This window comes from Hypanus sabinus, chromosome 10, assembly GCF_030144855.1.
Source record: "Hypanus sabinus isolate sHypSab1 chromosome 10, sHypSab1.hap1, whole genome shotgun sequence".
In the NCBI taxonomy this organism is placed as follows: Eukaryota; Metazoa; Chordata; class Chondrichthyes; order Myliobatiformes; family Dasyatidae; genus Hypanus; species Hypanus sabinus.
In genome coordinates, this window is record NC_082715.1 from 130,909,603 (window position 1) to 130,935,857 (window position 26,255).

The following is a 26,255-nucleotide window of genomic DNA, read 5'->3' on the forward strand; positions in this document are numbered from 1 at the left end:
CTGCTGCTGCCGGTGGCCAAGGATCGAAGCTTGCTGTTAATCCCATGAGCCGGGAGAGTTATTATCGCTGTTGACTTCCACCAACCGCAAACGGTCGTGAGCCGGTCCTATCGTGCATGCGCAGTGGTGAGTTCTGACGTCATTTTCACGCCGCTCTGCGGGGGTCGTGACGTCACGGCCGGCAGGTGCAAGGTTCAAGGTTGAACTCCGTAACCTTCAGGTGTGTTTGTCAGTCCGAGAGTAATGGCCAACGCTGACTGCGGAAGGCGGGTAGATGAATCAACCATATCCTTAAAGTGTTAAAATAATTGGATGGGACTTAGCTTAGATGAGTTGGATGGAAAAAAATAGTTTCCGTGCTATACTTCATGGCTCTGAGAGTAAATAATAGGCAGACTCCATCCATTTATCCGCCATCCAACTGTTATCCAGCAATTTACATATAATTTACTTTTGACTAATTAGTCAATAATACAGTGGCAGAATTAGGCCCTTCGGTCCATTTGCTCCACCATTTCATCACGGCTGATTTATTATCTCCATTCTCCTGCCCGAACACCATCCTAGAACAGTGCAGGCCCTTCGGCCCAAAATGTTCTGCCGACTCTAATATCAATCTAACCCTTCTCTCCCCATAGTCCTCCATTTTTCTTTCATTCATGTGCCTATCTAAGAGTATCTTAAATGTCCCTAATGTAACTGCCTCTACAACCACCGCTGACAGTAAAGTTCACACACCCGTGTAAACAAACTCCCTCTGAAACTTCCCCAATCCCCCACCCAAAGTACCTTCACAATCACCCTAATATTAAGCCCTTCGTATTAGCTAACTACGCCCTGGAAAAATCTCTGAATCTATGCCTCTCATGAGAGGAAAACACCTCTCATCCTCCTTCTCTGCAAAGCGAATAACATAAGCTCACTCAATCTGTTTTCAGAAGATATGCTCTCTAACCCAGGAAGCATGCTGGCAGATCTCCTCAGGACCCTGTCTAACACCTCTGCATCCTTTCAATAATGAGGTGACCAGCAACTGAACACAATATTTCAAGTGTGCCCTCACCAGAATTTTACAGAGCTGCCACATTACCTTGCAGCTCTTGAATTTAATTTCGTAACTACTGAAGGGCCACATGCCATACGTCTTCATACTGTTCTCACCAAGCAGCATGAGTGCACAGCCGCACTGTAGCTGAAAAGCTCCCACACACATAGCCTTTGTTGTGCAGCTGAAATTTTCTTTCATATAATGTTAATATAGTTTTGAAATTATGATTATATAATTTTGAAATCTATGTTAATATAATTGCCAACTATGCTGTAATTATGTGTCGATGAATATAATCCGTAAACTTTCTAAATAATAAACATACCTTTACTTAGAAACACAACGTATTTACGTTGTGTTACAAGTTACAATGCTTACAAATTGTAACAATAAACACAGAATGGAAGTAGGTAGCACATTGTTAATAAACTGCCAGTCCGCTGAACACCCAGGTTGTAACAGACATTTAACAAAAAAAAATGTTTATAGTGTTGTGCAGTTTTCAGACTGTGTAAAATTTCCTGCTCAGAACAATGATTGCTCTGTGCAGCTGAAAAAAATTAGAGGGAACATTGTTAACCACATGATAATGTTGTTATCAACTTCACGGCATCATTGAATGATCTATGAACGTGGACCCAAGATCCCTCTGTTTCTCCCCACTGCTAAGATCCTTGCAATTACCTCTATAATCAGCCTTGAAGTTCATACCTCCTGACTTTCTGAATGACCTTACTGTTGGTACCTTGTTAATTGTATTCCTAAAATCAATATATAATACACTCACTTCATCAATCTGCATTGTCACCTCCACAAAGAATTCCATCAGGCTCATTGGGGATGATCGACCCCTCACAAAGCCATACTGACTATTCCTAATCAGATCATGCTTCTCCAAGTGCTTGTATATCTTGTCTTTAATTCCAATAGTTTTTCTACCACTGAAGTGAGGCTCACAGATCTATAATTCCCAGGGCTATCCCTATTGCCTTTCTGGGAACAACATTTGGGAACAACAGATTGACATTAGGAAAGAAACTGTGATGAGTAGACTGGTAGGACTGAAGGCTAATAAATCCCCGGGTCCAGATGGTCTGCATCCGAGGGTTCTAAAAGAGGTGGCTCAGGAAATTGCGGATGCATTGGTAATCATTTTCCAATGTTCCTTAGATTCAGGATCAGTTCCTGAAGATTGGAGAGTGGCTAATGTTGTCCCACTTTTCAAGAAGGGAGGGAAGGAGAAAACAGAGAACTATCGCCCTGTTAGCCTAACGTCAGTCGTGGGGAAGATGCTTGAGTCCATTATTAAGGACGAAATAGTGGCACATCTAGATGGCAGAAATAGGATTAGGCTGAGCCAGCATGGATTTACCAAGGGCAAATCATGCTTGACTAATCTGTTGTAGTTTTTTGAGGGTGTAACAAGGATGTTAGACGAGGGTAAGCCAGTAGATGTTGTGTACCTAGATTTTCAGAAGGCATTCGATAAGGTGCCACATAGGAGATTGGTGAGTAAAATCAGAGCTCATGGCATTGGGGGCAGGGTTTCAACATGGATAGAAAACTGGTTGGCGGATAGAAAGCAAAGGGTAGCAGTGAATGGGTGTTTCTCAGACTGGCTGGAGGTGACTAGTGGGGTACCACAGGGCTCTGTATTGGGACCACAGCTCTTTACGATTTATGTCAATGATTTAGATGAGGGCATTGAAAACTATATCAGCAAGTTTGCTGACGATACTAAAATGGGTGGCAGTGTGACATGCGAAGAGGACGTTAGGAGAATACAGGGAGACTTGGATAGGCTGAGTGAGTGGGCAGATACTTGGCAGATGTCATTCAATGTGAATAAATGTGAAGTTATCCACTTTGGAAGCAGGAACAAGAGGGCAGAGTATTGTCTGAACGGTGTAGAGTTAGGTAAGGGAGAAATGCAAAGAGACCTAGGAGTCCTAGTTCACCAGTCAATGAAGGTGAATGAGCAAGTGCAACAGGCAGTGAAGAGGGCAAATGGAATGTTGGCCTTTGTTACAAGGGGAATTGAATACAAGAGCAAGGATGTTCTTTTGCATTTGTACAGGGCCCTGGTGAGACCACACCTTGAATATTGTGTACAGTTTTGGTCTCCAGGTTTAAGGAAGGACATTCTGGCAATTGAGGAAGTGCAGCGTAGATTCACTAGGTTGATTCCTGGGATGGCAGGGCTGTCTTACGCAGAGAGATTGGAGAGATTGGGCTTGTACACGCTGGAATTGAGGAGATTGAGAGGGGATCTGATTGAAACGTTTAAGATAATTAAAGGATTTGATAGGATTGAGGCAGGAAATATGTTCCAGATGTTGGGAGAGTCCAGTACCAGAGGGCATGGATTGAGAATAAGAGGTCAGTTATTTAAAACAGAGTTGAGGAAGAGCTTCTTCTCCCAGAGAGTTGTGGAGGTGTGGAATGCACTGCCTCGGAAGACGGTGGAGGCCAATTCTCTGGATGCTTTCAAGAAGGATCTGGATAGATATCTGATGGATAGGGGAATCAAGGGATATGGGGACAAGGCAGGGACTGGGTATTGATAGTGAATGATCAGCCATGATCTCAGAATGGCGGTGCAGACTGGAGGGGCCGAATGGTCTACTTCTGCACCTATTGTCTATTGTCTATAACATTTGCCACCCTCCAATCCTCTGGTATTATTCCTGTGGCCAAAGGCATCACAATCTCTTCCCCTGCTTCTCATGGTAATCTGGGATATATCCCATTTGGCCCCAGGGATTTATCAATCCTGAAGTTTTTCGAGAGTTCCAAAACGTTTTGAGTACAAGAAAATAGGATCAGGAGAAGTACTTTTGGCACTTCAAGCCTGCCCTGCTGTTGATATGGTCACGGCTGATTTGCATCAGGCCTTAACTCAATTTAAAGGAAGAAAAGCACACTGAGCTTACAAGTGATTCTTCTCTTCATGCACCTATGAAATTATTGTTAAAGTTCTCATTCAGATAGAGCAGACTGTTGGAAAATTGCCAATCAGGTCACCATGTGGTTACCTAACACACAAATTATAGACTTTACTAAATTTGCTAGTAAATGCATTTATTGTCATATCCTCTTATTCCTATTTAGCAATGGAAGGGGAAAGTTGTGTTTGAGGAAAATTAATAACTTTTGTATGTGGGTGACCCATAAGGTTTCTGATCAGATATTCCACCAGGCTTCACAGTCCAAGTTTAGTTTGCATTCTGGACACAATTGGACTTTTTTCAAAACTGAAAGTAAATTTACTATCAAATTGCATAACTGTCACCATATATAACCCTGGGATTAATTTTCTTGCAGGAATACTCAATAAATCCAATGACCATAATAGAATCTTCCCACACACGTTTGCCCTAATCTTGACCAGTTTCAAGAATTGTTTGTATAATAGACATTATAAAGGTGGGCTTTTCAGTCCATCTCAACTATCACACCTCTCCATAATAATCCCACTGTGACTTCAGGAAAGAAACACAAAGTCCAGATGATGATTAACTGATTTTTAAGGCATGGCCCCTTTAAAAATGAATGCTTTGTTTAACATTTAGATTGAATGTTTATGATATCAGATTTTGTTTTAGATTAGAGCTTGCTTATTTGGAAGCCAATGGGAATGCAGTAGTTTGAAATCTGGGACAGAAGCTCTAAGATGATTAAAGATCCCTCTACCCAACTGTTTGTATTCAGCTGCAGATTCTATTCATCCATGTGTTTAACTTCACTTATCATGCAGGATTTTGCCTATCTTTGCTGCTAAGGTGAAGGTGCAGCAAGAACAACCACTGTGCGTAGTGTCATGCGTTTGATGAAGGATCACCAGCCTAAGATGATAGCCTTACTTCACAAGTTTGCCATCTAACCGTTGAACATTTGTGGCATTTCGCAGCATTATAAAATAATGCAGAAAATTACATTTTACAGGTGGCACATTTTACCGGGGGGGGGGGGGGGGTCATGATGTGAAATTGCATTCTTATAAGAGCTGTTACTCTATTTGTGAATCAGCTTATGTAGTTCCATTGATATGTTATTTCTGCTGATGTTTATCATTCATTATCGAGAGAGTTTTGAATATGGACCTTTAGGTGGATTTGATCTTTTCCTTTTAGCATCCTGAACTCAAGTACCATTTCTGACAAACAGTTCATGCTTTTTCCACCAAGATACAGGAATAATTCTTGCATTTCTTCTAAATTAATATTTTGTATTATTACATACAATGTACAATTAGAACATTCAACCTATCTAGTCTATACAGCTCTTAGAGCAATCTACTCAATCCCAGTTCTTTATTCCCCTGTTACACATTCTCTCACACATACTTATCAGTTTCATCCTGATTCTCTTCTTCCAATAGCCAATTAATCTACCAGTCAACATATCTTTAGGGTATGGGAGGAAGTCAGACCACGTACAGTAGATTCTTACAGCACAGAAACAGGTTCTTTGGCACACAGGATCTGCACTGACCATCTATTTACACAAATAAATGGCTGCAGGAATTGTGAGGCAGCCCCATTAACTGCTGTGCCACTTGCTATCTGAAGGAATCAAGAAATATCTCCACTGGGAGTGGAATGTAAAGTTAAATGGAATTATTTTGTACTACAAGGAAAAGCATCTACAGTGTGCATTCATAAAATTATAAAATGATTAATAAGAAGTGGAGCTTTGCAGTGATACCTCCATTGATAGCCGAAGGAGCTCTTAGAAAGGCTTGGAAACCTTAAAGTGGACATTACACTGGACACTCATTTTCCAGAAGCAAAAGGTGCTGATAAAATCTTCTGAGAGGATTGCAAATCTTTTCACCAGTACAAATAAACTCTTCTCAGTCTTCCAGCTGGGTGCAGCTTTTGATTATATCCGATGTTTCGATGATAAACTCTGCCATCAAGCAGAGTACAAAGTAAATTGCAGGATGCTTGGTAGTGTGGAGGAACAGAGGGATCTGGGGGTACATGTTCACAGATCCCTGAAAGTTGCCTCACAGGTAGACAGGGTAGTTAAGAAAGCTTATGGGGTGTTAGCTTTCATAAATTGAGGGATAGAGTTTAAGAGTTGTGAGGTGAAGATGCAGCTCTCTAAAACTCTGGTTAGGCCACATTTGGAGTGCTGTGTCCAGTTCTGGTTGCTTCACTAAAGGAAGGATGTGGAAGCATTAGAAAGGGTACAGAGGAGATTTACCAGGATGCTGCCTGGTTTAGAGAGTATGGATTATGATCAGAGATTAAGGGAGCTAGGGCTTTACTCTTTGGAGAGAAGGAGGATGAGAAGAGACATGATAGAGATATACAAGATATTAAGAGGAATAGATAGAGTGGACAGCCAGTGCCTCTTCCCCAGGGCATCACTGCTCAATACAAGAGGACATGGGTTTAAGGTAAGGAGTGGGAAGTTCAAGGGGGATATTAGAGGAAGGTTTTTCACTCAGAGAGTGGTTGGTGCATGGAATATACACTGCCTGAGTCTGTGGTGGAGGCAGATGCATTAGTGAAATTTAAGATACTACTAGGCAGGTAGACGGAGGAATTTAAGGTGGTGGGATATGTGGGAGGCAGAGCTTAAGGGTCGGCACAACATTGTGGGCCGAAGGGCCTGTACTGTGCTGTATTGTTCTATATTCTACCTTCTTCGGGGATAGAGTTGAGTAATCTCCTTGAAGAAGATGGCAGAGTTTGTCATTGAAATGTCGGTTTTGACCAATGCGTGTACCCGGCTGGAAGCCCGTAAAAAGAGTTTATTCATCATATATGCTGGGAAAGCACTAGATCCTTTCTTGCCAGTACCTTTCAAAAATATGCAATGAATTGACAAGTTCTAAATGCAATCTTAAAATAAGTGCAGCACATTGATGTGCAACTTCTAAACTTGCAGTCCTGTGTTAGTTTGAGGGAAAGTGTTTGTTAAAGAAGCATTTCTGATTTAAAAAGAGTAAACATATATCATTTCTGAACATGCCTTGCAAATTACTGGATTTCTTTAAAGGCTATTACAAACTGATGGTTGAGGCTAAAGTAATGGAAAGCATTTGACTGTGTTAGGGCAGTAATTGGTTGCCGGATTCATAGTTGGAATTAAGGTCCATCAAGAGAATGCCAGTTCTCAGAATAATTTCATCTGACCCATTGTCTCACTTATTCCTGTAACTTCTTACCCTCATGTATTAGGGTATGATGGGATTTAGAAGTTAATAGTTCTGCTGAGAATACATTAAAAATGTTGCAAGATTATGATCAATCTCTGTTTCGCTTTTCCAAATGCTGCAAACCTTCTAAGCTCTTTTAACATTTTCTGTTATTTCTCTCAAGATTTCTAGTGACTGCACCATTTTGCTTCAAGTATTTAATTCTGAGTTGCAGGTTACAGGGAAGTTTTGGAGAATTGAAAGAAGTCAAGACAGGAAAGGTAAGGTCACTGCCTATACTCTTTTAGATGTCGTACTTGGGAAGGGTTATCTATCTGGGATTTCCTGGAGAAGTGATGAATGGATGAACAGAATTTTCTTGGGCTTGAGAAAGTTGGATTCATAAAGTATTCCTTTCAGGCAATGAGTAGTACAATTGGAGCAACATGGGACTCAAAATATGAGACTTTGAAACAAAATCTTTAATAATAGAGGGTTAGAGTTGATTACACAGTGGAAAATATGACAGTTTTCAACATAATTTGATTTTATTGGGGTTAGGATTGTCCGGAGGTTAAATTTCAGAATCATGACAAGGATCCTTTTGGAATATTTGGAAGAGCAAGCTGGATGTACTGAGACATTACAAAGTTATAATTTGGAAATTAGTCACAGAATCAAAGGGATCATTTGATATAGCACATTTTACAGTCTTCATGTTTGCCATCTTGCCTAACACCTCTCTTCTTGCTTCATATTCCTTTCAGTCCTAGAGTCACAATCCTACAGAATTATCATCAACCCATACTGCCCTTTTTATTCCCCTTGAAAGCTTTATCCAACACTGTTCTGAAATGTGTTTTCACCAGCCATTCAGACAGTATATTCGACAGCTGCTTCATATCTCCAAAGCCCTGCAATTTTATAGCTTCAAGCATACTTCTATTTTTATAGGAAACATTGAATTAATTAATTAATTTTGAGTTACAATGCCCACTGAGCCACGCTGTGCAGCAACCCACCAATTTAACCCTGGCATAATCACTGGACAATTTACAATGACCAATTAACCTACTAACCAGTACATCTTTGGACTGTGGGAGAAAACCAGAGCGCTCAGAGGAAACCCACATGCACACAGGAAGAACAAAATTTAGTTGCATTTTGTACATTTTTTTCCAATGCCACAGGTTCCACTTTGCTCTATGATGTGCCATAGTCAATACACTATTTATCATGCTGGAAAGCATATTAGTAAGAGCAGACACAGTTAACTCCCACTAGAAATATGTATAGTCGGTGGGTTGTGACCTTAATTATCCTGCAAACCTGAATTGATGCCAAAACTGTTACTTTAGTAAGTTTAGGAATGATGCAGAGAAAAAGAGAGCCATGTATTTACAGACAGGCAGGAGGTGTGTGTGTGTGTGTGTGTGTGTGTGTGTGTGTGTGTGTGTGTGTGTGTGTGTGTGTGTGTGTGTGTGTGTGTGTGTGTGTGTGTGTGTGTGTGTGTGTGTGTGTGTGTGTGTGTGTATAGATAGCACTTGATTAGGGGAGTCAACATTTGTGAAGCCAGAGAATGGTAGTAGATGGAACTGGAGATCCGTGACTTTGTGGTGTGCTGCAAGGATCAGTGCTGGGTTTGTTGTTGGTCATCATTTGTATTAATGATTTAGATGATGCTGCGGTAAAATGGATTAGCGCATTTATTAACACGAGGGATCCTGTAACTGCTGGAAGTCCAGAGCAACACATGGGCAAAATGTTGGAAGAACTCAGTAGGTTAGGCAGCAGCTATGGCAATGTATAAACAGTTGACGTTTTGGGCTGAGACTCCTTCATCAGGACTTCAAGGGAAGAGTGAAGACACCAGAATAAAAAAGGTGTGGTGAGTGGAAGGAGGACTAGCTAAAAGATGATAGGTGAAGCCAGCGGGAAAGGCTGGAAAAGAAGGAATCTGATAGGAGAGGAGAGAGAACAATGGGAGAAAGGGAAGAAGGAGGGGAACCAGAGGGAGGTGATAGGCAGGTGAGGAGAAGAGGTAGGAGGCCAGAGTGGGGAATGGAAGAAGAGATAAGGGGAGGGAAAAATGCTGGAAGGAGAAATTGATGTTCATGTCATCAGGTTGGAGGCTACCCAGATGGACTAAGAGGTGTTGCTCCTCCACCCTGTGAGTGGCCTCATCGTGGCAAAAGTGAAAGCCATGGACTGAGCAGTCAGAACGGGAATGGGGATAGGAATTAAATTCAGGAAATTCCATTTTTCACAGATGGATGGAAGAGAGGTGCTTGACAAAGTGGTCCCCCAATTTATGACGGTTTTCATCAATATAGACGAGGCCACATTGGGAGGACCAGATACAATAGACAACCCCAACAAATTCACAGGTGAAGTGTTGCTTCTCCTGGAATGATACTTGGGGTCCTGAGTGGAGGTAAGGGAGGAGGTAAATGGGCAGGTGTAGAATTTAATTCGCTTGTAGGGTATATGCCAGGAGGGACATTAGCAGACAGGGAGGAATGGAGAAAGGAACCACGGAGTTAGCAATAGCTATGGAAAGTGGGGAGTTGGGGAGAGGTAATGGTGTGTTTGGTGGAAGGATCCCATTGATGGTGGTGGAGATTGTAGCGAATAACGTGTTGGATGCAAAGGCTCCTGGAATGGTAGGTGAGGATAAGGTGAGGCAGGAACATGGGTTGAAATGGAGGAGATGCGGGTGTGGGCAACTTCAGTGGTGGAGGAAGGTAAACCTCGCTCTTTGAAGGAAGAGGACAACTCGAATGTCCTGGAAAGGAAAGCCTCGTTCTCGGGACAGATGCGGCAGAAACGAAGGAACAGAGTAAAGGGAATATCATTTTTACAGGAGACACAAAAGCGCTACAGTATTGTACGTGGCCTGTCAGCGGCATCACAAAGTAAATAAAAGTACAGAAGGGATAAGCAAAGCGGTCATTGTCAGGAGTAGGCCAGTAGCGAGAGTAGAAGCGACAGGCTTTGGCTCAAACCAGGCTTTGGCTTGGAAGAGGCGTCAGCTCTATGTAAAGCATCTGTTAAGATTTCCTTTTTGTTTTTTTTTCCCCTCTCTATACCATTTAAATGGTTGTGGTGTGCTCTTCGTGCCGGATGTTGGAGAACTGGGAGACCCAGAGCCTCCCTGGGAACTACATCTGTGTGAAGTGCATCCGGCTGCAGCTCCTTGAATTCGCGTTAGGGATCTGGAGCGGCAACTAGATGACCTTCAGCTTGTACTGGAGAACGAGGACATAATTGATCAGAGTTACAGGGAAGTATTCACCCTGAAGTTGCAGGGGGCGAGTAGCTGTGTGATTGTCAGAAGGAATGGAAGTAGGCAGTTAGAGCAGAGCACCCCTGTGACCATTCCCCTCAAAAGCAAGTACTGTATACCACTTTGGATACTTTTGTGGTGGATGACCTCCCGGGGGAATGCCATGGCGATTGGGTTACAGGCACTAGGCATGGGTCCACAGTGCAGAAGGGAAAGAGCAGAAGGGAGTGGTAGTGATGGGGGAGGGGACTCAGTGGTGAGGGGAACAGACAGGAGATTCTGTGGATGTGAGTGGGACACCCGGATGGTATGTCACGGATGGTGGGTCAGGGATGTCTCAGATCATATCCACAACATTTTGAGAGGGAGGGGGAGCAGCCAGATGTCTTGGTACATTTTGGTACCAATGACTTAGGAAGGAAAAGCAAAGAGGTTCTGAAAAGAGAATTTAGAGAGCTAGGTAGAAAGCTGAGAAGCAGGACCTCCCGGTTAGTAATTTCTGGATTGCTGCCTGTACCACGCGCCAGTGAGGGTAGAAACAGGATGATTTGGCAGATAAATGTGTGGCTGAGAAGCTGGTGCAGGGGGGAAGGGCTTCAGATTCTTGGATTTCTGCTGGGGGAGGTATGACCTGTTCAAAAGTGACAGGTTGCACCCAAACCCAAGGGGACCAATATTCTCGTGGGCAGGTTTGTTAGAGCTGTTGGGGAGAGTTTAAACTAATTTGGCAGTGGGGTGGGGGGGGGGAGCTGGAGTGAAAAGGACTCAGGAAAGGACAGATGGTAAAAATGTAAAGATAGCGTGTAGTCAGACTGTCAGGAAGGGCAGGCAGGTGATGGGACTTAGTTACAGCCAACAGGCTGAGTATCAAATCATTAGGGATGCAGAGTCAGAAAGGATAGCAAATACGGTACTTAAGGTGTTGTATCTAAATGCACGGAGTATAAGAAATAAGGTGGATGATCTTGTTGCACTGTTGCAGATTGCCAGGTATAATGTAGCCATCGCTGAATCGTGGATGAAGGATGGTTGTAGTTGGGAGCTGAATGTCCAAGGTTACACGTTATATCGGAGGATAGGAAGGTAGGCAGAGGGGGTGGTGTGGCTCTACTGGTAAAGAATGATATCAAATCAGTAGAAAGATGTGACATATTATTGGAAGACGTTGAATCCTTGTGGGTTGAGAAAAGAAACTGCAAGGCTAAAAGGAAATTGATGGCAGTTATATACAGGCCTCCCAGTGATTGGGAGGTGGAACACGGGTTAAAACAGGAAATAGAAAAGGCGAATCAAAAGGGCAATGTTATGGTAGTCACGGGAGATTTTAACATGCAGGTTGATTGGGAAAATCAGGTTGCTAATAGATCTCAAGAGAGTGAGTTTGTTGAAAGCCAAAGAGATGGCTTTTTAGAGCAGTTTGTTGTTGAGCTTACTAGGGGATCAGCTATACTGGATTGGGTGTTACGTAATGAACTGGAGGCAATTAGGGAGCTTAAGGTAAAAGAAGCCTTAGGAACCAATGATCACAGTACGATTTGAAATTTGATAGGGGGAAAGTAAGGTCTGATGTAGCAGTATTTCAGTGAAGTAAGGGAAATTACAGTGATATGAGAGAGGAGTTGGCCAAAGTAAATTGAAAGGAGCTGCTGGCAGGGATGTCAGCAGAGAAGCAAAGGTGTGCATTTGTGGGGAAAATGAGGAAGGTGCAGGACATGTGTATTCCAAAAATGAAGAAATACTCAAATGGTAAAATAGTACAGCTGTGGCTGACAAGGGAAGTCAAAGCTATTGTAGAAGCAAAAGAAAGCACATACAACAAAGCAAAATTTAGTGGGAAAATAGAGGATTGGGAAGTTTTTAAAAACCTACAGAGAGCATCTAAAAATCATTAGAAGGGAAATGATGAAATATGAAAGCAAGCTAGCAAATAATATCAAAGTGGATAGGAAAGTTTTTTCAAGTATGTTAAAAACAAAAGAGAAATGAGAGTGGCTGCTAGAAAATGAGGCAGGAGAAACAATAACACAGGGCAAGGATGGCTGATGAACTAAATGAGTATTTTGTCTCAGTCTTCACTGTAGAAGACACTAGCAGTATGCCTGATGTTGCAGTGTCTGAAGGAAGAGAAGTGGGTACAATTACTATTACAAGAGAGAAGGTCCTCAAAATGCAAAAACCTAAAAGTACACAGGTCAACCGAACCAGATGAACTGAATCCTAGGGTTCTGAAAGAGGTAGCATTAGACATCGTGGTGGCATTAGAAATTATCTTTTAAAAACATTGGACTCTGACATGGTGCCAGAGGACTGGAAAATTGCAAATGTTGATCTGCTCTTTAAGAAAGGAGAAAGGCAGCAGAAAGGAAATCATTGACCAGATAGCCTGACCTCAGTGGTTGGTAAGATGCTGGAGTCAATTGTTAAGGATGAGGTGATGGAGTACTTGCTGACACAGGATAAGATAGTACAAAATCAGCATGGTTTTCTTCAGGGAATGTCCTGCCTGACAAACCTGTTGGAATTCTTTGAGGAGATTACAAGTAGGATAGTTCAAGGGAGTGCAGTGGATGTTGTATATTTGGACTTCCAGAAGGCCTTTGACAAGGTGCCACACATGAGGCTGCTTACCAAGTTAAGAGCCCTTGGTATTACAGGAAATTTACTAACATGGTTAGAGCATTGGCTGATTGGAAGAAGGCAGTGAGTGGGAATAAAAGGATCCTTGTCTGGTTGGCTGCCAGTGGCTAGTGGTGTTCTACAGGGGTCAGTGTTGGGACGGCTTTTTATGCTGTATATAAATGACTTAGATGACGAAATAGATGGCTTTGTTGTCAAGTTTGCAAATGATATGGAGATTGGTGGTGGGGCAGGTAGTGTTGAGGAAACAGGTAGGATGCAGAAAGACTTAGACAGATTAGGAAAATGGGCAAGAAAGTGGCAAATGAAATGCTCCTTGGTAGTAGAAATAAATGTGTGACTATTTTCTCAACGGGAAGCAGATCCAGGAATCTGAGGTGCAAAGGGACTTGGGAGTCCTTGTGCAGAACACCCAGAAGGTTAACTTGCAGGTTGAGATGGTGGTGAGGAAGGCAAATGCCATGTTAGCATTCATTTCAGGCGGTCTCGAATACAAGAGCAAGGATGTGATGCTGAGGCTTTATGAGGCACTGATGAGGCCTCACCTTGAGTATTGTGAACAATTTTGGGCCCCTCATCTTAGGAAAGATGTGCTGGCATTGGATAGGGTCCAGAGGAGGTTCACAAGGATGATTCCAGGAATAAAAGGGTTATCATATGAGGAACTTTTGATGGCTCTGGGTCTGTACTCGCTGGAATTAAGAAGATGAGGAGGGATCTCATTGAAACCTTTTGAATTTTGAAAGGCCTAGTCAGATTAGATGTGGAAAGGATGTTTCCCATGCTGGGGGAGTCTAGGACAAGAGGGCACAGCCTCAGGATAGAGGGGCTCCCTTTCAAATCAGAGATGCTGAGAAATCCCTTTGTTGAATTTGTGGAATTTGTTTCCACATGCAGCTGTGGAGGCCAGGTTGTTTAAGGCAGAGATTGATAGGTTCTTGACTGGACATGGCATCAAAGGTTACGGGGAGAAGGCTGGGAACTAGGGTTGAGGAAGATAATGGCAGAGCAGACTCAATGAGCCAGATGGCCTAATTCTTCTCCTATGTCTTATATTCTTATGTTCTTATAGTCAGGATAACCGTGGGAATCAGTAGGTTTGTAAATGATATCAGTGGATAGTTTGCCTCCAGAGATGGAGACAGAAAGCTTTACTAAGGGAAGAGAGGAGTCAGCAATAGACCATCCTCCTTCTGCATTTAACAAAGGCTGCTCACTTCTATCCTCTTCCTCTGCTCCCTGTCCCATGCAGCCAGAGGAGATGCAATACCTGCCCCATCACCTCTTCCTACCATCCAACAGCCCAAGTGATCATTCCAGGTGAAGCTGAAATTACTTGCACGTCTTCCCCCATTCTATTATCAGAATTAACTTTAATATCACTGGCATATGTCATAAAATTAGTTGTTTTGCTGCAGAAGTACATAATAATAAATAAACTCTAAATTACAATACGAAATACATTCAGTGGATTCTGGTTTATTGGGACATATCAGAACCAGTACATCTTAGCCCAATTAGCCAGGGAATTAGTTTTGAAAAGTATGAAAAAGACAAACTACCATTTAACTGAGTAAAAATTATGTATTTAAAGGAAATAGCAAATTAGAACATCATCAATAGTGCTACAGTACTATAAAACTATGTACTTGTTCCTGATAGTCATTGAGAGATGAATTCATCCAGTGCACACGGTGTTTTGATTGTAAGTGAACAAAATCATCACAGACAACTGGTGTAGATAATGGACTGCCTTCATACAATCCTATAGATGATTGCATTCTCAAATCTTCGTTTTCACTGTAGTATTCAAGATGATTGTCGATATCTTCAAATTCCACTGGCCAGCAAACTTTTTCAAAAGTGTTGCTTTCTCAGAAATTTTTTGTTCAATGTTCAAAATAAAATTTATTATCAGAGTCCATGCATGCCACCACATACAACCCTGAGAATTTTTTTCCTGTGGGCATACTTAGCAAATCTATAGAACAGTAACCGTAAACAGGATCAATGAACAACAAACTATGCAAATGCGAATGTAAATAAACAGCAATAAATAAAGAGAGCACGAAATAACAAGATAAAGTGAGACCATCAGTTGTGGGAACACCAGAAATAGAAAGAGTGTAGTTATCTCCTTTTGGTCAAAGGCCTAATAGTTGAGGAGTTGTAACTGTTCTTGAACCTGGTGGTGTGAGTCCTGAGGCACTTGTACCTTCTACCTAGTGGCAGCATTGAGAAATGAGCAGGGCCCCTCCACACCCCCATTCACCCACTGACCCACCCCTCCACACCCCCAATCACCCTCTGACCCACCCCTCCACACCCCCAACCACCCACTCACCCACCCTTCCACACCCCCAACCACCCACTGACCCACCCCTCCACACCCCCAATCACCCACTGATCCACCCCTCCACACCCCCAACTACCCACTAACCCACCCCTCCACACCCCCAATCACCCACTGACCCACCCCTCCACACCCCCAATCACCCACTGACCCACCCCTCCACACTCCCAATCACCCACTGACCCACCCCTCCACACCCCCAATCACCCACTGACCCATCCCTCCACACCCCCAATCACCCACTGACCCACCTTTGATGATGGATGATGCTTTTAAACATAGAAACATAGAAAATCTACAGTACAATACAGGCTCTTTGGTCCACAATACTGTGTGGAACATGTACTTTTCTGCAGCAACGTTTCATGTAGACGTGCTCAATGGTTGGGAGGGCTTTACTCATGACGTACTGGGCCGAATCCACTACCTTTCATAGGATTTTCTGCTCAAAGATGTTATTGTTCCCTTATCAGGCCATAATGCAGCCAGTCAGCACACTTTCCACCACACATCTAAAGAAGTTTGCCAAGGTTTTTGATGATATGCCAAATTTCAACAGACTCCTGAGGAAGCAGAGGCAATGTTATATTTTCTTGCGATTATATTTATATGATGGATCCAGGACAGATCCTCTGAGGTTGTGACACCCAGCAATTTACAGTTACAGACCCTCTCCACCTCTGATCCTCCTATGAGTACTGGCTCATGGATGTCTGGTTTCCCTAATCAGTTCCTTGGTCTTACTGACCCTGAGTGAGAAGTTGTTGTTATTACACCACTCAGCCAAATTTTCAATCTTCTTCCTGTATGCTAATTCATCACCCCCTTTGACATGATCCACAACAGGCAAACTCATACACGGTGTTGGAGCTGTACTTAGTCCCACAGTCATATACATAAAGTGAGTAGAGCAGGGGGCTAAGCACACATCTCCGTGGTATTTCTGTGCTGATGGAGATTGTGGAGGAGATGCTTTTTGCCACTCCAAACTGACTGGGGCCTGCAAGTGGAGAAATCAGGATCCAAATGCACGAGTGAGTATTGAGGCCCAGGTCTTGGAGTTTACTGATTAGTTTTGAGGGGATGATGGTATTAAATGCTGAGCTGTAATCGATAAAGAGCATACTAATGTTTGTATCTGTGCTGTCTGGATGTTCCAGGGTTGTGTGAAGAGCCAATGAGATGGCATCTGTTGTAGACCTGTTGCTTTGGTAGGCAAATTGGACAGGGCTGATATCCTTCAACACTAGCCTTTCAAAACACTTCATCACTGTCGATTTAAGTGTCACTGGGCAATAGTCATTGAGGCAGGTTACCATGCTCTTGGTTATGATAGACCACTTAAAGCTGAACACAAATGTAATTTCAGACTACTTGTATCAGGTAGGAGTTTGGAAAAAACAAGAGATTAACTTTTATTGAATATAATGCATTTAATTGCATAACGGTGCTGATGCTTTGCAATAGTTTAACTAAGCTTGAAATGCTTAGTTGATGATTTTCCTTCATAGTCAGTGTCTGAGGCTTCTTGCTTAAGTGTCCAACAATAATCAGCCAGCATTGATGGATTCCATTTCCCCATGGCTGCAATGTCACTACACTCGTCACTGACAGTGCCAAGATTTGCAGGGAAGAAGTCTAAATGGGAATGCAGAAAATGAACCTTTAGTGACATGTTGCAATTCTTTGTTTTGTATGTTTGAAGCATGTTGTCAACAAGGCACATGTAGTTTGGTGCTCTGTGTTCGCCAAGAAAATCCTTGAATGCCTACCATGTGATTTTCTCCAGTCCCACTAGAAGTTCTGCGATTTGCCTGTCATTGATTTATGGACAAACACAAATGTCTTCCTTAATCTTGGCATCAGTTATTCTGGAAAACATCAGCCTCAGATATTGAAAACCTTCATGGAATTCTTGTGCCTGGTGACAGCAGATTCCACCCTTGCAGACTTGAACCCTGTAGTTATTCCTTTGCCTTTGACAAATCCAAGTCTCTGACTAGGTCAGTTAACTCAGATTGAGTTATTAGATGAGGCTTACTCAACATAAAGGGTTCAAAATCTCTATCAGTATTAGTGTCGCTTTCCATTTCTGGCTTGTGTATCATGCCTCTTCTAGGCTCCATGTTTCTGGTTGAAGTAGTGAAACCGTTTCATTTTCACTCCTGGCAGCTTCTGGCACTTCCAAGCCTGAATGCTTGAAATTGCAGTGAGCAAAACAGTTCTGAATTGTCTTACTGCTTATTTCTCGCCAACTATCAGTGGCAAAAATCACAAACACACAGAGCTGGTGCTATTTTAAACTGTTTACTCTAAGCACAGTGCAGTGTCTAGTGGCAGCGCACCAATTAAGCGGCATAGTGTCCCAAATAAACAACGGGAATCCAGGCTATTGTCTCGATTCATTTTTATTCTTTATGAGTTATCCCAAATAAGCTGCTGCCCTGATTAACCAATGGCCCAATTAACCCGAATATATAAAATTCTACAAATACTGTTTGTTGTTCATAATGTGGTGCCCTCTACAGTGCAGAATCCAAGCGAAGATTGGTTGACTATTTTGGGGGGTACCTGAGCTCAGTTCACGGGAGTAGACCCTGAGCTTCTGGTCACCTGCCATTTTAATTCACCATCCTGTGTGGCCTCCTGCACTGTTGCAGTGAGACCCAACTCAAGCTCAAGGAACAACACCCCATTTTCATCGGAGCATATTGTAGCCTGTGGGACTCAATACTGAATTCTCCAACTGCAGACAACTTGCTCTTTCTCTGTTTGTCTTGTCAGCTCTTTCATACCACATCCCTCTTTTTAAATTTGAATGTTCTTGTCTGGCAGACTATCAAACATCTCCCAATACTTTAAACATATTACATAGACAAAGGAGCTTAATGACTGTCATTCATTTCACTCCATTACGGACATTACCCACTTCCCTTGCACGCCCTCTCTGGTACTTAGACTAACTCGCTTTCTGTCTTTTTCAGTTTTCATGAAAGGTTGTTAGGGTGTTTTTGGGGTTAGCACATATAGCAAATAACTTCAGCCACCAATCTTCAAATCTGATTATAGATTGTAGATTAAATTTAAAATGCAGCTCTGAACAATGAGTCTGCGCAACATTTTATGTGCTAAAGATCAAAGGACAATTTCATACTTACAATGTATCTACAATGCTTCCTTTGAACTATGCACAAACTTCACAGCTCCTGCATCGCACCCACACCACAGACACCTAAATGCATTTCAATTGGCATTGTCTGGTCTTCCCATTAACTCGTGACTCATGGCTTTTAGGAACACATTGTTCAGAGCTGCATTTTAAATTTAAAATACAATCTATATTCAGATTTGAAGATTGGTAGCCGAAGTTACTGGCTATATGCGCTCACCCCAAAACTGTCATAACAATATCTTCTACATGAAATGCTAAATGGTTTCTCTTTACACAAATGTTACTTGACAGGTTGAATTCTTCCAGAACCTCTGTTTTTGTCTCAGATTCCAGGATCTGCTGTATTATTTGTTTTCTCAAGGGAACTAATAGATCGATTGTTTGCAGGAAGACTTCCAACTTTATATAAAATGGCCAGCTGTTTACAACTGAGTAGAATTTTATTCATTCAAACAATTGCTCATCTTTGGAACTCTTTGCCTTGAGAGCTGTGACTGTTCAGAAACTGAAATCAATAGGCTTTCAGACAGTGAAGGAATCAAGACATTTAGTAAATGGAGTAGATTAGCCATGATATTTTTGAAGAGCACAGCATGCTTAAAATACCTGTATTTTTATAGTCTGAAAATGTTGAGATTTTTAATATATAATATTGCAATCGAATTACCCAATAATTAGCACACATTGAAAACTCAAATGGATGAACATGATGCTTAAAATGTTCACATTATTTAAATTGAACAACTTTGTATTAAGCGAAAATAGGGTTATTTTTAAAAGTACAGCATCCAACGTTCTTGTGGCAGCTGACTGACAACACAGCTGTTTCCATTCTTCCTTTTTCAGCTCACTCCAGACACCCATGTGTTTAAAAAAAAGCTTCGTTTCTAAATCTTTAAACCTTCAAAATCTCACCTTTAAGCTGTGCCTTCTAGTATTTGGCATTTCCACCCTGAGAGAAAGAATTTAAATGTCTATACTATCTATGACTTCCACAATTCTATCTAAGCTTCTATCAGGTTACGCCTCAGCTTCTGATGATCTAAAGATAGCAATCCAAGTTTGTACAATCTCACCTTAATACTCTTTAATCCAGGCAGCATCCTTTTGAGACTTTTTTATACCCTCTCCATACCCTCCACATCCAGAACTTCACACAATCCTTCATCTGCAGCCTGACCAAAGCTTTTTATACCACACCATGACTTCTCTACTTTTACACCCAACATCCAGTACAATAGATTCCAGTTAATTGGGGCAGCCACTTATTTGGGACAACTCTTAAAGAACAAAAACTAACTGAGAAAATAGCTGGGATTCCTTGTGTTTAGTTGGGACGCTATGCCGCTCAATTGAGGCAGAAGACACTGTTGATGTACGGTTTCTAACTAGCATCAGACGCATGCATTTTTAGGACCTTTAGGCATTACACTGTGTTTAGAGCATCAGTTGCGTATGCTTGTGTTCAAAAAGCATTGATTATTTATCACTGATAGTTGGTGAGAAATAAGCGGTAAGACAATTCACACTGCTTCGCTCACTATGGTTTCAAGCATTCAGGCTTGGAAATGCCAGAAATGGCCAGGAGTGAATATGAAACGATTTCACTACTTCAACAAGTTAGGAACCACAAAGAATTTGAGGGCATTGACAGTCATCTTGAATATTGGATTGAAAATGAAGATTTGCAGGATGCAATTGTCACCAGTTTTGTATAAAGGCAGTTCATTATCTATACAAGAGGTCTGTGCTGATTTTGTTCATTTACCATCAATATAAAAAACATGCACACTGATTGAATTCCTCCATCAATAACTATTAGGAATCAAAACACAGTTTTATAGTACTATAGTAATATTGAAAGTGTTCTAATTTGTTCCGTATTTCATTTAAATATATAATCTGTAACTCAGTTAAATGGTAGTTAGTCTTTTTATACTTTTTAAATTCTTTCCATGAAACTTTGACTAATTGTGGCAGCTGCTTAATTGGGCCAATATGTACTGGTCCCAATTTGTCCCAATTAACTAGAATCCACTGTATATCAAATGCCTTATTTCCATTCTATCTACACACGTTGCCACTTTCAACGAACTTTGGACTTGAACCTTAAGATCCCTCTGTACAGCAGTACTCTTAAGGGTGCTACCATTTACTATATACTTTTCATTGACCTTTTACAGTGTGACACATCACACTTGTCTGAGTTAAACTCCATTTGTCACTTTTCTGCCCATTTTTCCTTTTAGGTCTATACTTAACGGTATTTATTTATTTATTTATTTAGTTTATTTATTGAGATCCAGTGTGGAATAGGCCCTTCCAGTCCTTTGAATTGCGCTGCCCAACAACCGCCAATTTAACCCTAGCCTAATCAAGGGACAATTTACAATAAGCAATTAACCTACCAACCGGTATGTCTTTGACTGTGGGAGGAAACTGGAGCACCTGGAGGAAATCCACGCGGTCATGGGGAGAATGTAAGAAGTCCTTACAGACAGTGGTGGTTTATCCTTTGACAAACTTCTTCACTATTCACAACTTTGTGGCCATCCATACATAACAATATCTCTCAGTCACAATACTCTAACAGCTCTTTGCTAGCTCTTTGATCGTTACCCAGACAAATACTGAATCCGGTCTACCAAGTCATTGTGGATCCAATGTAGCTTAATCTTTTGGATCAGCCTATCATGAAGGACCTTTTCAAATGCTATACTAATATCCGTGTAGACAATATCCACAGCCCTACCCTCATCCATCATCCTTGTTACCTCCTCAAAAAACCCAATCAAATTTAAAGACATGAATTCCCCTACACAAATTCTTGCTGATCATTCCTAATAATTCCATGCTTTTCCATATATAAGTAAATCCTATCCCCACAAATACTTTCCAGTAATTCCCCTACCGCTGAGTAATGACTCACTGGAACACACACAAAATGCAGGTGGAATGCAGTAGGCCGGGCAGCATCTATAGGAAAAAGTATGGTCAACGTTTCGGGCTGAGACCCTTCGTCAGGACTAGCTCACTGGTCTATAATTTCCTCCTTTGTCCCTAAGTGCCCGGCTTAAGCAACACCTGGTTTTCTTCAGATCCCTGGGACCTCAACTACAATTAAAAAAAATACAAAGACCTCTGTTAGAACCCCAGTAAACTCCTATCTTGTCTCTCTCAATAAGTTAGCATAGATTCCATCAGGCCCTGGGGACATCCACCTGACATCAAGAAGAGAAGACCTATCACCTCCTTCTTGACATTAACACTTGCTAGAATATCAGCTATGTCTTCTCCTTGGTGAATACTGATGTGAAGTACTTGTTTAGTAGTTTGCCATCTTCTTCTGGTTTCAGGCGTAAATTCTCTTCTTTGTCCTTGAGTTTGCCTACCTTTTCCCATAATTCTACTCACCAAGGACATTTTATGGCCCCTTTTAGCCATCATGACTCCCTGTTTAAGTTCTTCTCAGCTTCCTCTATATTCCTGATACAACATTGGCATTGGGTTTGGGGGCTTGCATGCCTCAATTACCCAGAGAGCTATGCTGACTGGAGTCAGGACCTTACACTTTGGCTCTTGGTAGGGTCACCCATGCCAAACAGGTCAAAGGGTAGAGGCCAGACTAAGAATGGTCCACCGGTTCTCCAGGTTCGGGAGTTCAGCTCAAGGCTAACAACCCTAAATGGTAAAACAAAACTGTTATGGAAGTAGCAATGAAGAACCCCCCCACCCCCCCACACCTGAGTGTGACTGTATTCCTAAATCTTCACCCAGGGCTTGCATGAACGACAGTAGTGAAAAACGAGAGGAAGCTACTGACATGATGAAGGAACATCCAGAGATGGAGGACCTTCATTGCTCCATTCACGTCAGTGGCATTGTGGGCAGTAAGTAAGTAAACATGTAGACTTTGTATTTGTCTCCTTTTCCTTTCTGATTAAATTTACAATATCTGTTGTCATTCTTGGTTCCCACAATTTGCCATTCTTTTCTTTCTTCCTCACAGGAACATGTCACTCCTGAATTCTGACCAGCTAACCTTTAAGCAATTCCCACCTAGCAGATGTGGGCTTTCCAAAAAACTCCCACTTGCAACCTCCTCTTCCCAGGTCATGCTTGCTCTTATAATTGGCCTTAACCCAATTGACCCACAGAGGAAATCTGACAACTTCCATCTGAAAACCTGATCACTCTTCCCAAAGTGCTCTCCCACTGAAACACTGATCATCTGGCCAGACTAATTTTCCATTATTAGTCCTAGAATGACCCTTCCTTAATTAGACTATGCCAGGAAACCGTTCTGGATGTACCTAATAAATTCTGCCCCTTCGAAGTCTCTGGTACTAAGTGAGTCCTAGTCAGAATTAGGGGACATGAATCACAACTGCAACAGCTCTGTTGATTTTACGTAGCTGTATTGGAGTGGCACAATGGTATAATGGTTAACACAATGCTTTACAGTGACCTGGGATCAATTCCTGCCTGCTGCTAGAGAGGAGTTTGTATGTTCTCCCTGTGACTGTGTGGGTTTCCACTGAGTGCTTTGGTTTCCTCTCACCAGCCTACCAGCTGGTAGGTTAGTAGGTCATTGCAAATTGTCTTGCGATTAGGCTCAGACTAAATTAGAGGACTGCTGTGTGGTATGGCTTGAAGGGCCAGGAGGGCCTATTCCATGCATGTCAATAAATAAATAATCTCCCTGTTCCAGTTTCACACTATTGGAAAGCTTTTAGTATAAAATCACAGTGATTTCAGGAGTCCTCCAGGATGTCCCCTCTAAATGCAATATAACATTCTTCCTGATCGGTAAAGCAACTCTCCCACTCACTTTACATCTCTCAATCACGGCTGAAAATACTAATCCTAGAGTGTTGAGCTGACAGTCCTGCTCTCCTCTCAACCAATTTTCAGTGGTGTCTACAACAACTCAGATGTATGTATTAATCCAGGCTCTTAAGTTCTTCTGCTTTAACTATTATATTCCTCACACTGAAATAAATACATTTCTGGCCATCAGCTCCTTTGTGTTCATTCATCTGACTTGGTCTAAGTTACTTGACCTAGCGTCTTCCTTAGTGTGGGTAAGAGCCAGCAGAATCCAAGTGGAGTTGATGGGCATGCATGTTAAGAAAGTAAGTTGCAAGAAGGAAATCAGGAAAGGAGGTATGAAACTGCAGGGAATTCCATAAACTTGAAGTCCTTAGATACACAACAAGTTAGCATAACTCTTTTATATTGAGTGTACTTGAAGTTCTTTGCTTCCTTCTTTAATATCTTACTTAGAGTATATTTTCTTCCCCACTCTTTCATGTCAAATTGCACCTGCTAGCTACTGATTACCTTATTTTCTAATGCTGGCTATTGCAATAAAGCATGACCTTGTTCCACTGAACACTGCCATCATACAATTTGAGTCTCTGATTTAGCTTAGTGCCAACCACAACTATTATCTGAGGCTTATGTAAAGCTGTAGAACTAATGTAAGGATTTTGTTTCACATTACGGCTCGATTAAGAGCCCAGTCACTTGCTGTCCTACAGTCAAATGTGCTTCATTATTTTTTCATTTACATACTGATTATTTCAGAACTGAGGGTTTTTATCTTCTCTGTTGTTGAGTTTTAGTTCACAAAATTCAATTAAAGAAATGAGCTACTGGTCATATGTATCCAATCAACCAAATGTTCTGGAGACAATATTGTATATTGCATTAGAACAGTGTAGGTGGTATTTAGTTTGCGGTCATCTCTGCTTGGGTGCTGCTCACAGAGCTGTGAACAATTCAGACAGGCACTGTGTTTTCAGATGATACTATTCAACTTCAGCTGTCTCACTTACTGCTTAGGCACGCACTGCACTTCCTATGCTCTGAGCAGGCAAAAATAGCTTCACATGACTCATTCCCCTAGATACAAAGCTTTTCACTTGTCTTGAAGATTTGTCTTTCTCAGCCAATAGCAGTTGTTCCCTACTGATTTTACATCTGGAGCCGGCTGGCCAAGTTCAACCAATCACTGAAGATACACTGTAGTTCTAAAAGCCAATAGCGTGTCTGTTGCTGGGACTAAAAAAAAGTAGAGTATTTCACTAAAGCACATACAGACCTTTTGTTTTATATTATTTACATTATGTTAATAGATTAATGCTACTGAAACGCATTGAAGAATGCATTTCTTTTTGTTTTTTTTAACCACATTCAGTTTAAGAATTAAGTGCAAATAAAACTATTCAAATATCCTTGCTAATGTTTGCTATAACCAACCGACAGGATGCAATGGTTTATGGACAAAGGTTTTACTTTAATAGTAAAAAACTATATAACAGTATAAAGTTACTTGCATTTAGCAAGAATTTACTTCAGTTTATGATATGCTTTAGCTATATTCTTTGTAATAAATGACTTATATTTGCAACAGAATTATTTATTTGCCTCAGGTATTTTAATGCAAGATGAGGGACTGTAAAAATATAATCTACTCTTAAAATGTATAGTTATTATTCAATAAGGAGAACCCAGTTTCCCTTGTTGTTGCCCTACGAGTAATCTCTCAATAATGAAATGTAGATACTGCTATGAAAGACATTGGATTAGTGTTACCTCACTCTGTTAAGGTGGGTGTTTCTCTGTTATTAAGTAGATTGTATCAATTCAGATGTTAGTGGTTTTCTGGATGAACTGCATTCAAAGTCACTTTGAGTTGTAATCTACTGAGCAATTCGAGGCAGAAACCCAACATGGAACCTTGAAAGTAAAGCTCTGTTTACATTGGCAATATTTAGTGTAAGTTTCATTTGGACCATATGATGCATTGCAGACTCTCAGAACTGTCATCTAAGCCACCACCCAATCCTTGCACCAATCTGCAATAAAGTCATAATGACCTAGAATTTGTGATGAGAAGTGCAGGCAAAGCGATTGGTGCTGACAATTATAATGGTAGAGAGCTTGACGGGAACATCTGGAATGTACAAATCCACTGCCTAACACCAAAATCCAGAAGCTACTGTCAGCCCTTCCCTGAAAGTTACAGGATGCATTACAACCCAGACAATCTAGCCATAAGGCCTTAAGACATCGGAACAGAATTAGGCCATTTGGCCCATCAAGGGCTGCTTTGCCATTCTACTATGGCTGATTTATTATCCCTCTCAACCCCATTCTCCTGCCATCTCTCTGTGGCCTTTGACGCCCTCATAATCAAGAATCTATCAGCCTCTGCTTTAAATGCTCATAATGACTTGCCCTCATTGCTACCTGTGGCAATGAATTCCACAGATTCACCACCAGATTGCTCACTCAGGCTAAACCAATTGCACCTCCAAATGCTTGATCTCTGCAACAATGTAGGACAGAAGGTGCATGGAAGCACTACCTCAAGCAGGCTCCCCTCCAAGTTGGTCAGCATAATGACTTTGAAATATATCATGGGTCCTTCATTATATCAGAGCCTAAACTTTAGCACTCCCTACCTAATAGCACTATGGGAGCACATCCATCAGGGCTGCAGCAGTTCAAGAAGGTGATTCATTACCATTTTCTCAAGTTAGTTATGGAAGGGCAATTAATGCTGGCTGTGCTAACAGCACCCTGATTCGGAACATAAAT

The 26,255-nt window shown here is 41.6% G+C and overlaps 1 protein-coding gene and 1 long non-coding RNA gene across 6 annotated transcripts in view; one reads left to right on the forward strand and one right to left on the reverse strand.

Moving 5' to 3' along the window:
- Nucleotides 1–137, reverse strand: part of armc2 (armadillo repeat containing 2) — a 109,896-nt gene extending 109,759 nt beyond the window's left edge. Inside the window, exon 1 of the mRNA XM_059982986.1 lies at nt 1–137. The gene's annotated coding sequence lies outside the window, so the exon portion shown is untranslated.
- LOC132401120 (uncharacterized) lies at nt 18–23,856 on the forward strand. 5 transcript variants are annotated; one of them, XR_009514484.1, is made up of 4 exons: nt 18–126; nt 7,435–7,480; nt 22,425–22,541; nt 22,657–23,856. It is a non-coding gene; the product is annotated as an uncharacterized LOC132401120 (long non-coding RNA). The 5 variants fall into 5 exon arrangements; XR_009514483.1 differs by having other exon boundaries at nt 76–126; nt 7,384–7,480; XR_009514486.1 differs by lacking the exon at nt 18–126 and adding an exon at nt 188–220.
- Nucleotides 23,857–26,255: the final 2,399 nt, after the last annotated feature.